Here is a 13197-nt window from a genome sequence, read left to right as displayed (position 1 = left end):
AAAAACCAGCGTTCATCTCTGATATCCAGCCAGGAAACTTTGTGTTTACTAATTTTAAGTTAGAGAATGTCCTTATCAGACATGTAGCATAAGATGATTCATTGTACTCTCTGTTGTATTGCACTTATTGTTAATTTAGAAACTGTAAAAATATTCTGTTTATTTCTGATATATCAGTCAAATAAGAACACACTGAGTCTGTCAGATGACAGATTAGTCTTGGTTTGTTCGGTCTCAGACACCCTGTCCTCAGCAACACTCAGACTCAGACATACCCCGTGCCCTCAGTCAGACACTGGCAATGAGATTTCAGAGCTTCGCTGCACACACACACACGCACACACACACAGGGTTTGTAGTGCTGCAGTAGCTCTCAAAGACTTGTTTACAACAAATTGCTGATTACCAATTAACATTTAAGAAATGATTGTTTCAGCTCATGTCTGGATTGCTGATGTGTGGACAGCTTGTTCCTCTGACATTCAGAACGAGCTGCTGGATGCAGCTTTTCCTGTTTCCCTTATTCTGATAAACAACCGCCGCTAACCATCTGTCTCAGCAGCTTTTTTGTCTTTTCACCCAGAGACAACGTGGCTGTTCACTCCTGTGGGCAGCCGACACATTCTCTCTCTGTCACTGCTTCTCAGAGCTCAACGCACTCACTCACATTTAGATCTCTAACAGCGTGTTTAAACTGTGACATGAAGTGAAAAATACTACTACTACTACTACAAAGTACTATTTTTACACATCACTATGTTTGCTCAGAGAAGGAGAACTACAGCCAGGGGATGTTCCTCTGCTGTCGTTTGACCTTTGTCTGCACTGTGTGTATGTAAGTAGGTCAGAGAGAGCGCTTCACTGTGCAGCAGGACTGAACTCACACTGGAGGCAGCTGAGAGATGGCAGAGGCCCAGGAGATCACTCACAGACAGAGGTACTGCTACAAACCCCATCAGTAAGACTAATTAGGTTCATAAAGAAAAGGCATTCTGGTGAACGTGGAAGAGAATGTTGGTGGTAGTTTTACATGTAGCTGGTTGTAGTAAAGAAACTGCCCTGGTCACATTAAAATTAGCTTCCCTCCCTTTTTAGATTTAAGTTGAAGATTCACAATTTTTATGAACAAATCTTATATAAGATGTTCTGATCAAGGTCAGACACCAAAGACGGAGAAGGAGGAAGGAAATGAAACGATGACACTGACACTTTTCCATTATCATACATTATATTCACCTTAGAGCTGGGAGTCTCAGGAACCTTTGTTCAATTTGATTTTGATTTTTGGTGTTACGCTTTCATTCAAAACTGATTCTCCTTTGAATATATGTGAATGAGTGTGTGATTATGCAGCCTTTTGATTATAAAAATTTAACCACACTGATCTGGAAGCAGGCTGCAGTCGTTCTAATTTACTGAGCAACATCAGCGGTTAAATAGTTTTTATTTGTGTCGGTGCACTGTCCCCTCAGAGCTGAGTTCATTTCCATCAACATAACGTTTTTAACAAGCTACAAAAATTGATTTTTTTGCTGTTTGTGAATCAATCCAGAATTGAACAAGATAAGAATCATGATTTTTATGTGAATTCATTTACCACCTATTCAATACCACAGTAATGGAGCTGTGTCTTTCTGCTAGTCCAGAAACCTGAAGCAGCTCGGTTCACATCAGTATAAAAGACAGAAAACCTGAACATCTATGAAATTAAAACCAGAGAATGTGTGTCTGACATTTTCAATCAATTCTACACTGCTTGACCAATCAATGCATCGACTGGATCCTCTCTGCTCCAAAGGAAAGTCCAATGAATTATGTTAAATGCAAACAAAGGTTTGTGGTTCCTGTGAAAGTCGTATAGGAGGAAAGCTGCCTGCTCATCATTCAGCCAATCTATAAACTGTATGTTGAGTCTCCTGAGAGACTGGCTGAATTACACTTGTTCCAGGTCAGAGAAATGAGTTGTTTCATTTTTAAACAGCCATGTGTCCACAGTCACTGTGATAACCACTCAACGGAAAGATGAGAAATTCTGGGTAAGGTGTAATTGAAAGGTCCAGCATCTCATTCAGATTGATCTCACAGTCCATGTGAGCTGGTAAACAACAGGTGAGAAGGAGGTGAAGGCGTTTGACCCCTCTCTGCATTCAGATGAAAAGGAAGGTAAATTGTGGCCACGACTTAGGACAGGGTGATGAAAGAAGCAGTAGAGGAGGACTGTTTACCCTAAACTGACACCATGTATTTTAACCCACTCACCTCACACAGGGGTCAGTCTGGGTGTACACTGACCTGGAAATTACTGAATCACACCAATGGCCCGCCAATTTAACAGTGATCTCCCTCAGGAAGTGTTGATTGTTTTCATTTTAGCCTCTCATTTCAGTAAATCTTTAGGTGCATCTGATTCCTGTTTTACCCTCTGTACTTGTGTGACCTGGAGATCAATCAGGTTTGCCTCTGAGTTATCTTAACGCTGCACAGAAGAGAGGGAAGCTCCCAGAGGAGGCTTCAGAGAGGATACACAAGATGCAGCAATCAGATCAGCATATCTGTTCACTGGCAACGTGTTAGTGATTGAATACTGCTGGTGACACAGTGAGATGCACTGGACCAGCATCACCTCAGTCAGTCAGCTTAGCTTGGCACGAAGACTGGAGATGGAGAAACAGTTAGCTCTGACCAAAGGTAACAACAGTATTATTTTGCAGGCAGTTATGTGTAGGACTATTCCCTGGAGTTTTCTTCTTGCTGCGTGGCACATCAACGTGTAAAAACAGTAACTTATCGTTTTGTTGTTGTTTTTTTTTTGTTGTTGTTTTTTTGAATGGATGGAACAAACAAGGAATAACGGTAATTAGCGAGCTGTAGAGGTGCTGGTACGAAGATTAAACGTGTATAAAATATATAAAAATATGAGTCATAATCTTTAAAATGTTTAAAAAGTTTTGAGAAGGTTGAATATTTGAGTTCATGCAATAGATTCTAGTTTGTTTGATATGTACATGAGCCTAACAACCTAACTTAGTTATCAGCGTAACATGGCGGGCTTTGTTTTTCTGTACATTGATTGGAACATCCTAAAGCTAACAGCCAATCAAATCCCACTCTCAGGCAGAGGGGTGGGGCTTAGTCGCAAACTTCCAGGTTTCAAGTATTGGAGAAACGTTTAAGCTAATTATCATGGTGGAGTGAATATTGAATATTTTGGTATAGGAGTAATAACGTTTATAACAAGCGGCGGACAACTCCTCATCCTATGGTGTGATCTACAAGAGGTAAATATTAGTTTTTTATACTGTGACTAAATGTTATAGTTTACTATGCCATATATATATATGACATTTGTGACTGTAAGAGAGAGGATCAGTAGAGCTCCGGCTTCCCGCCCTCTGCTGTGCTGCTGTAGACCGTTGGTGGTGTCTCCTGTGCTCTGCCGGCCCTCCATCACCCCAGCCTCCCCTCATCCACTCCTCTGATTACACCCTGGATTCGTGAGTACTGAGAAACTCTCGTGTGGTTTTTGCTTATTGCTTGTGAGAGTAACTACAGTTTTAGACCTCCACATCTCAGACCGGTAACAGGCTTTACTGTTGATGTTTTGGTTTATGTTGCAGAACATGTGAGAGAGTGTGTTCGCTGTATACTGTTGATATTCACATCACAGAGGCAGTGCAGTGATGAGGCTCAACTGAGTCAAAAGATACATTCCTGAGAATAATTCTCTCTCTTTCAAACTTAAATATTTCATTTTGGACCAAAGTGGTGGAGCACCCATCCATCGAGCCAGAACGCTCATGTGGCTAAAAAAATCTATTACCTTTCACTAAATCTTTCAGTTTTCTAAAAGTAAATAGGAGAAAGCCGATGGCTGTCAACCACACCACCCAGCTTCTTTCCCCAGAATCTGAGAGGGGAGCAAGGTGACAAAGAAAAATGAGATGCGCCTCTTGTTTGTGTAACCGTGAGCTGCATAATGAAGGGACGCTGCATGTCTGGCAGCGAGTGCAAGGTCAGGAATAGCGAGTAAAGACACTATGGTTTCTGATAACATGCATCATTTTGGAACAACTTGGAATGTGGAATGCTAATATCAGCTATTCCTCATGCTAGCTCCAACAACTTGCAACCCACACTGTTTCCCTGTTGCTGGACACAACACGCAAGTACATTTTTTCTCTCTCCCCACAATCACCCACTTTCTCAGCCATTCCATGTGAGGTATATGTGCACTGAAGGCTGTGTTTTGAGGAGCTAGAATGAACTGTATGGTTTCGTGGCTCTTTCATCACCTGCTGTGCCTCATGGAGTCGGACAACATACGTTTCCAGCACTGGAGAGACTACCTGGGCCTATCGGGACCATCAGAGATCCTGGCACAGAACGCTGCCTCTGAGCCGTCACTGCCAGCTCTCAAAGCTCCACACACACAGTCTGATGATCTGTGCAAGACTCTGGTCCCTGTGTGCATTAATGCAGATGGTCACAGTCACCTCAGAGCCGACTGTGTGTCAGGTATCCCTGCTGACTCTGCATGGCCAGACTCCTTTGCTCATCAGCACCTGGCTGATGATTTTTCACACCCCCAGACTCAGTTCGTGCTGAAACAGCAGGCGTGGAAATGTAGTCACTTGTGCATCTGTTCATCTGTCCCACTGATTGGGATCCTCGTGTTTAACTGAGCACTGTCACTCTTTTATGTGCATAAGAGTTTTTTGTCAGGAGAAATTTGGTCCTGTAAATTCTGCCATTTTTATCCACTGAAGGCAAGAATCACAGACTGAGCAGGGCAACGACCAACTCGAATATTTGTTGAGTTTAATTTTAATTTCTAGTCTGTTCTTTCACCGTTAAATATCCCAATGGAAGGTATCGTAAGTCACTCACAAAAACTCTGTAAAATCTGTTATAACACCTGTGCCACTGTTACTTTTATTAACTGTAAATGGTGTACATGGGCTTGTTCTGCAGACATTGGGCTAAAACTCGTAATCAAATCAGAAACACAGCAGTAAAGCAGACTGACGACCTCTTCACTTTGAACAGGAAGGGGAAACACGTCCAGTAATCAGACTTCATTTCATTACCAACAGTTCCCCACAGTCTCATAGTGTGACAAAATTTGGGCTCCTCTACAATTTGCCTCCATAGTCCTGTAATCATATTAGCCACACCAAAAATGTGGTTAGACCATGTAATCATATCAGAACAGTGAGGTTTGTAGCTCAGCCTCTGAACACACATGTTTTTATTGGTTTTATGATTGGGAGATGCTGTGCACAAGAGGTCTGTGCTGTCGCTCTGATTTCACTATGATGACTCTGAGGTTTACACGTGAGGAGGAAATTATTATAAGTCTCATTAATTCAGTGTTCAGATATTTAGACAGAACGACGATGTACTGACTTTATAGATGATTTGCATCATGTGCAAACAGAACATGTTTTATGTTTGTGTTTATTTTTTCTGCCGTACATGTCGGCTTTCTAAGAGCCTGTAAATGATGATTGGCAACTAATGATATCAGTTCTGATTAAATTCCTGCAGCACAATAACAGTGAAGTTTGCAAACAGGAAAAGGCAGCACTGTCAGTTTTTCTATTATATGACATTTTCTAGGATTATCTTATTCACCTCAGCCTGAATCAGTAGAACTGCTGAGGTGGAATTCCATACTGCCAGATAAGCAGAGAAATGTCATGCTTTCAGTCATCACAACATTATGTATCTGCACATAGTTGGAGTAAACTGAAGCAAACGGGTTTGTAATTTAGCAGCTTCTTTCTCAGGGATAGAGAGGAGGAATCATCATCTTTGCATTGTTTTCTCATGTTATAAACACAGTAAAGAAACAAGATGTGAGCGCAGCATGTTGTCATGATTCCTCTGACATACATTCATGCAGTGCTTTAATGGAAGAGACGATTGAATTGATCACTAAGTTTGTTTAACTGTAAATTACTCTTTATTAAAGTTACAGGACTGGTGGAGCATGGCTGATTCTCTCTGACTGTGTTCGACTGCTGATCTGAGATATTTCAGAGGGACGATTGTCAAGAAGCAGAAAAGGTCAGATTGTAAAGAACAGGAAAATGCAGATGCAGAGATTTATATTCTCTCAACTTTACCCCCCCCCCCCCCCCCCCTCCTCCTGTGTGTCTCAGCACCATTAAATGATGACAGAAGAAGAACTTTTCTTTTTCTGTTACGGGCACTTCATGGTTTTAGTGTTTGATATGTTCTCTTTTATCACCTCTGCCCTTATTATCTTTTATCTCTCTTCCCTTTTCTTCTACCTCAGCTGTCCTCAACAACAGTGTGCTGTTCAGTGGGCTCTGGCATTTTCACACAATACTGTAAAGAAAATGGATCCATTTTGCATCTAATTTACATTTCCCATAGCAACCTATCGCACTCAGCTTTGTGTTAAGGCTCGTCTGTGCTGCAGGTATTGGTGCAATCTGAGTATCAGCTCCAAGGACCTGTTCACCTCTGAGATGATAAAGTTATGCTGTGTGTTGTTTTCATTAGTGCAGTGAGTGTTGGGCCTCCAGTTTTACAGCTGTAAACTGTCAGTGGACGGAGATGATAAGGGAATGTCCCTGTCGTGTTCCACCACACTGCTGCCCTGGGTGTGCATCATGTGTATGTGCAGTGCAGCTGTTTTCAGTATGTCAGGGATTGTGTGTATCAGCTGCAGTATTGTTTGATTATTTCTGCCATGAGAGAAAATGGTTGAAGCTTGGTGAGCCACGCGATGAGAATCACTGACAAACCTCAAACTGTTTTTCTGATGAATCATTTTTAAGCCAAATGGAAAAAGGTCCCGCTCCTCCAAAGTGAATATTTCCTGATTTTTTCAGTATTACATGATAGTAAAGAATATTTTAACCAACATATTTTAGAACGTCACCAAAAAAAAAATCGAGATTGGCTGATGAATGAATCAAAATGAACTGAAAGTAATTACTAGTTGCAGGCATAGACAGATGTTAGACTTTTTTTTAAAAAGTAGTGAGCTCAGTTGGAGCGTGGAACCTAGAACTCTTTTCAGAACTGCACTTTTAGCCGACTGTGGTCATCTAAATGAGCGTGAGCATTCACGTTACAGAGTAGATACACAAATGTAAAGAGCAGTAAAGACTTTGTTTGATTATGTTTGATTCCACTGAACAAATCAACACAGAAAAAATGTTGCCATCATCTCTATAAAGACGGTGACTAATGCACATCATCACCATGTTTCAGCAGCTGAATGTACAATGTGCTGCTGCTACTATTCAAGGAAAGGAGCTAATGGATCTGATGGACGTCATTGATATTTTCAAGGACAAACTTCCAGCTCTTCCTGTTCATTATCTAGACTGTCAAAGCCTGTTTTGGCCTCAAGGTTACATAAGTGCATGTTTGTTGTCCAAACATCACATATATTCAGAGAGGTGGAAGGGTCCTTTTTCAGAAACTAACTGCACCTTGTTCTGAAGTATCTGGACATGTTGGAAATCTCAATCTGTATTCCTGCCGCAGTCCTTTCAGGACTGTTGCTGCGTAGGTGCTGTTTGGCTTCTCAATGGCTGTGCTTGCCTTGCAAGTTCAGCTCTGAAAGGGAATGTTTTGAGAGAGGTGAGCACAATAACCTACAGTACAATGGGCATGTCTGTAAAATGCACTCATAAATAATACAGAAGTTGCTTCGCTGCAAAGTGCCTCTATGGCGAAAAAAACTCAGTTTACTTTCTGTGTTTAAAGTAATTTTATCATGTTTCTGCTTTATTGCCTCGTGTAATGGAGCACGGAAGAATCCTAGATTTGAATCTGCTACTGTATGCAGGCACTAGTCTACTGGATAGACTGTCCTCACCAGAAAAACAGCAGGATTCAGATGCTTGAAACAACCTGCAGACAGGTGACTGATTAAAGGAAAGGAACTGCATCCATACAGGGAAAGAAGGGTCACTGAACAGTCTGATGAGCATGAAAATGACATGAATCACAGGCTTCACAGTCACCAGATATCAACCCAGAAGAACACATGTTCTCCACTATCATCAAAACACCAAATGAGGGAATATATTTTAGAAGAATGCTGGTGTTAGCTTCATACTTAGAGTACAGACAAGAGAGTGGTATCAGTCTTCTCATCTAACTCTCAGCAGGACTGTGAATGAGCATATATCTAATCTAGAATATGTCGTTACCCCACAGAGGTGGAGGATCGAATACATTGGTCATGTAATGTTCATATGGCTCGTGTGCTTTGTGTGGGACTATGAGTCCATGAAGGTATGTCAGAGGCAGCAAATGCACGTTAGTGACTCTGACATGCTTCCTGCCCTCTGCTCATATAGCAGCACATGATCAGTGGATAGAAGACAGTAAAGTAAATAATCCTGGTGGTGCGATAGCAGCATGTAAGAGCTGGAGATGAACACAACTGCAGCTTCCTCCAATAATCCATCTACCATTTTCATCTATCCTACACAGTCAGTGTGGCACATGGCAATGAGACCTGATGGATTTTTTTAATCTTCTGCAATATGAGAACAGTCACATGATATAGCCTGTGATGTATCTTTCTAAATCACATGAGGGAAGCTCATCTTCTGTATTCCTGTACATTAACTAAGCTGTTTCATTAGCACACATGCTCTAATGTGTTAGTCTCACACAGTCACATTAGACTAAACCATCATCTCCTGATTGCCTCCGTCAGCGACCTTCAGATTGCTCACCTCGTTTTCGCCGCTCTTATCACAGTGGGTGTGTTTAGGAAATTCTGATTCTGATTGAGAGGGCTGAGCTGAATACAATCTCCTGCAGTAAAATAGCTACTTAGTGGAGTTGAAGAGTTTCATTAACTGATAGCGTTCTCATTTTGTTAACTGCTCCCCATTGGCTGCAGGTGTCCGCTGTGTTTATCCCTCCCTTTTCTCCATTTGATCTCTTGATTGCTGGTGTAGGCCTCTGAATCCTAATGGCTGCAGGTATCTCATTGCTGATGTTAGTCACCGTATGTGCCACATGTGTGTGTTGCATTGCTGGTGGTTGGTGTGTAATGGTCTACAGCTGCTGACTCTCAGGATACACACTTGACAGTACTGTTAATAGGCTGTACTGTGCTGATTAACACTGATTCATAAGAGAGAATGATGGTCATGTCGTGGTAGAAGAGGCTGGAGAAACTGTAAGACACAGTAAGAAGTGTCAGGCTTGTATAGACTACACAGGGATGAGGCCTCAGCTGAGCCTCCCACATCAGAGGAAAGGCCACACCCCCCACTGTGGCAGTCTGGGGGATGTTCTGACCGCCAGCGTTTGACATTTAGGTTTTTTGGAGTTTAAGTTTGTTGTGTGCAGTGCAGTGACCAGTGAAAGGTGTATGGGCCATTTAGTCGCACACTTGAGTCAACAATATAACAAGCAACAGGAATTCATGTCAGTTCATGAGAAGACACACACTGCACACACTCCACACACAGGTTTCCATTAGATTAGTTTATTTGCTGTGTTTAAGCTCTAAAGACAAACATGCACTTCCACACCAGCTCGGTCAGTTATGCAGCTGTATAAGACTGAACCCTGTGGTATTCCACAGTCAGCTGAATCAGACTTGACTGTTTGATCATTTGTTCTTGTTTTCCATACAGACATCAACTCAGAGTCTTGGTGACAGCTCAGATATGACCAGTGTCTCTCCTGCTGACAGAGTTCTCAGCTGGTTTTAACTCGACTGACCTGCAGCCCCCAGCAGGTAGAAATTACCTGACTCCGGAGCAGCCAACAGAAACAAATGGCTCTGACCTTCCTCACGCTGTCCGGTGTCACTCTGCCTTTCACCTCCATCACAGTTAGTTTTGTGGTTTGGTTATTTTGAGTCTTAGTTGTAAAGTTTACAGCCTGACACGCTGTTGCTCCTGCAGTGCAGTTTGTGAACTGTGAGGCAGCTAAAAAAACTAAAAAAGGTCTAATGAATTATTGAATCAGGGTCTTCCTGAATGATGCATCATTCCTCAGTATCAAATGTGAGTCTCATAGTCACGGAGTCAAAAGTAAAACTGTGACGCAGGATTGGTCACACAGTAAATATCCCATTAGTCTTTCATGAGGAAGATTTGAAACGACGTGTTTTCACTGAGAGAATCTGTAACCTTTGTGGCTTTAAAAGAGATTTTTACTAAATCTGATGGCACAACTGGAGAGACAGCTTGATGGAGAGAGGACTCTCCTGCATTTTGGCTTCTATGATTTAATCTCCAGCTCCAGCTCCAGAGAGATTCTCCTGCAGCTTCATGCAAACCATGAGGAGTGATCATTTCCCTGCTTATTGTGGAAGAGAAAACCTGCAGCTATCACACTCCTCCTGTTGTGTGGAAGTGAGGGATGTATGTATCCAGAGACATCTCATTGCATCATCATGGTGATGAGGCCCCCCGGGCGGTGCTGACTGATGGCCCGGGTCACTCTCACTGATTAACCAGCCAGAAGCGTGTCAGTCATGGCTGAGGAGAAACACTGATGGATTGTGGTTGACACTGTGCGGATGGAGGAGTGGCCCTCAGGCAACGAGCTGCACTTATGGCACCCCTCTGAGGCTTTAGACTCCAGGTGCTGGAGCAGGCCAACTCCTTACCCCACCCCTGCTGTCTCACCCCTATCTCTCTGCTCGCACCTCTCTGCAAGGGCATAAAGTTTCCAGAGAAAACTGTGGCCGTGCATTTTATATCAGCTGGATCCACAGTGAGACGTGGGGGCTGTGAAAGTGTAGTGAGGGCTGGAGATGGTTTCCTCTGACTTCAAACTCAGTGGTTTTCTGGAACAATCTAAATACTCCGGGGAATTAGGGGTTAAAAACATGGCCTGAAATGACTTAGTGTGTTATTCATATGCAATTTAATGAGATCAGGCTGACTTAAACATTTGTCACAACTTTGCAAGGTTAAGAAAATCACTGTTAAGAAATTTAAATCAACTTGTTTGGAGCAGTTATAATTGAGAAAGATGTTTTAGAACCATTCTTTCCAAAATGCTAATTTCAGAATGCTAACGTGCTCACAATATCAATATTAACATGCTGATGTTTGGGTGTATTGTTTACCATGTTCACCATCTTAGTTTAGCACGTCAGCCTGCAAACATCTGCTAATTAACAAAGGCTGGATAACATTAATTATTCTTGTCATTATTATTATCATGGATTTGTTGGGAATCTGTCCAGTAGCTCTCCAGGCGTCTCACTCTGAAATGTCAACCTGCTGATGGTTCTACATGAAAAGTCAGGGGTCATCCAGGTCACAGTCAAAGAGGATTCTTCCTCTGGGGACCAGGAATGCTTCTGCCAAAGTATTTGAGCCGTTGCTTTTTGAAGTAGAAATCCAGTGTGCTAATTAAAGGGACCAATCAGAAGTGGTTCTCCTAATATCTGCGCTCTGTGCTTTAGTCTGAGGCTTCATTAGTCTGGTTCCCAGCTCTGTCACAGATGTATTATCAGGATTACTGTGTTTGTGTTTATTCAGTCATAGCAAAATGCAAACACAGGGTGTAGGTTGTAAAGATATTCCCTGTGGTGTGTGGTGTGATAAAAGCAGCTTTCATGTGCAGTGTGTGATAAATGTGCTCTTGAACTGGTAATCACATGAAAACAAGATGCAGTGCCGTGTTACAGGTGTATTTTGTTTGTCATTAGTGATGATAACTGGGATCACAGTCAGTGTGACAGATTAAAGCCAGGATGCATGTAAAGTCTGCATAGCTGAAAATCAAAGGTTCATATTACAGGCACGGCAGCATCATCTGAACCACCTCAGCAATTGTTATAGACCGACAGCTGTTGGTGGCACAAAGGAGAGATTTTTAATCTCCTCTGCAGAAGCTGCTCTTCCAATCTGATACCTACTCCTGGCAATGAAAACACTGTTAAACTAATCATGGAATCATGGAATCATGGAATCATGGACACTGAAAAAAATCTGAATTAGTGCTTTAAAAGTGAGGATGAGACAAAACAAACCTACTTTATTGTAAGTGGAGATAATCCAGACAGCAGCTACAGCCTTACAAAACATGACTGAGCTAAATGATTGATTCTATTACACAGTATCTATATTTATATATAACACAAAGATCTTCTTCATCCTTTCTGCCCATTGACAGTCACTCTACTACTGGTGTCAGTTATTTACACCAGCACACTTGAGTTAGGGGTGAAGTATATGTTTGGTGAAGGTCACCCGATGACCCTGGTTCCCTCTCGTTGCAGCGCCGGTGGCTCCGCTCCAAACACAGTATCGAACGGCAGCGGGAGACGGCTTCAGCTGATGATGGAGGCAGAGCAACCAGGCCAGAGAGGTGGATCTCTGAGGTCTTTGGAAAACTCCAGGCAGCTGTGGAAAATCATGCAGGAGACGATCCTTGAAGTTGACAAGACGGTAACTGATCACATCAAGTTCACTGTGGAATTTAGACGATTTGGTTTGAGGGCAGTTGAGGTCTCAGGTGTCAGAGAGCTGCTGTTTTTCATCATGGTGTTTCTAAGTTGGCTGACAGCAGAAACAGAAAGATATATCAGTGACACGTTTGTGGTGTGTAAAATAAGAAATAAGAAAAAAGACTTTGTATCTATAACCTAGTTTCTCTCGACTGAACTGAAGTAAACCTCGGTCAAGGACACTCACTTTCCCAGTCAGCCCAGTTCAAATGATCAACCCTCCAGTCATGAAGTCATTTCCTCCAGGCTACAGCTGCCCCCATAATTATGTTCTGCTCATTCAGGAGAACAGAAGGTTGTTCTCACAGTGTGTATACAGTAAGTGTTGCATGTTTTGACAGATATGTTTGTGTTGCTCTGCCCAGACTCCTCTCACAGAAATAACATACCTGTTTGTGGTAAAAGAGATCTGTATGAACACCAGCTGTGTTTTATATCCATTTATTGTTTATATTGTATTTGTTATTCATAATTTTACAAGCCACAAAATTACCTACAGCGTGCAGGTAGACTGTCAAATCTGCCGCCGCTCACACCTCCACCAGCAGACACACAGAGACAGACAGACAGACAGACAGACAGCTCCAGGCGTTATGAATTCAAGGTCAGAGATTGCTCATTTAGCTGTAGCATCATATGTAGTCAAAACACTTGAGGAATGTGCACCTTGAAATGAAGAGTGAAACCAATAGATGCAGCCAGCAGAAGCAAAC

General features: G+C 42.3%; 1 long non-coding RNA gene across 1 annotated transcript; it reads left to right on the top strand.

Annotated features, from left to right (window-relative positions):
* Positions 1–3173: 3173 nt before the first annotated feature.
* LOC108890396 (uncharacterized) lies at positions 3174–12899 on the top strand. Its single transcript, XR_001962147.2, has 4 exons — positions 3174–3278; positions 3410–3494; positions 5975–6069; positions 12257–12899. It is a non-coding gene; the product is annotated as an uncharacterized LOC108890396 (long non-coding RNA).
* Positions 12900–13197: the final 298 nt, after the last annotated feature.

Source organism: Lates calcarifer, linkage group LG16_LG22, assembly GCF_001640805.2.
Source record: "Lates calcarifer isolate ASB-BC8 linkage group LG16_LG22, TLL_Latcal_v3, whole genome shotgun sequence".
Lineage (NCBI taxonomy): Eukaryota > Metazoa > Chordata > Actinopteri > Centropomidae > Lates > Lates calcarifer.
Note: the sequence above shows the minus strand (reverse complement) of the source record. Positions and strands in the feature narration are given on the sequence as shown.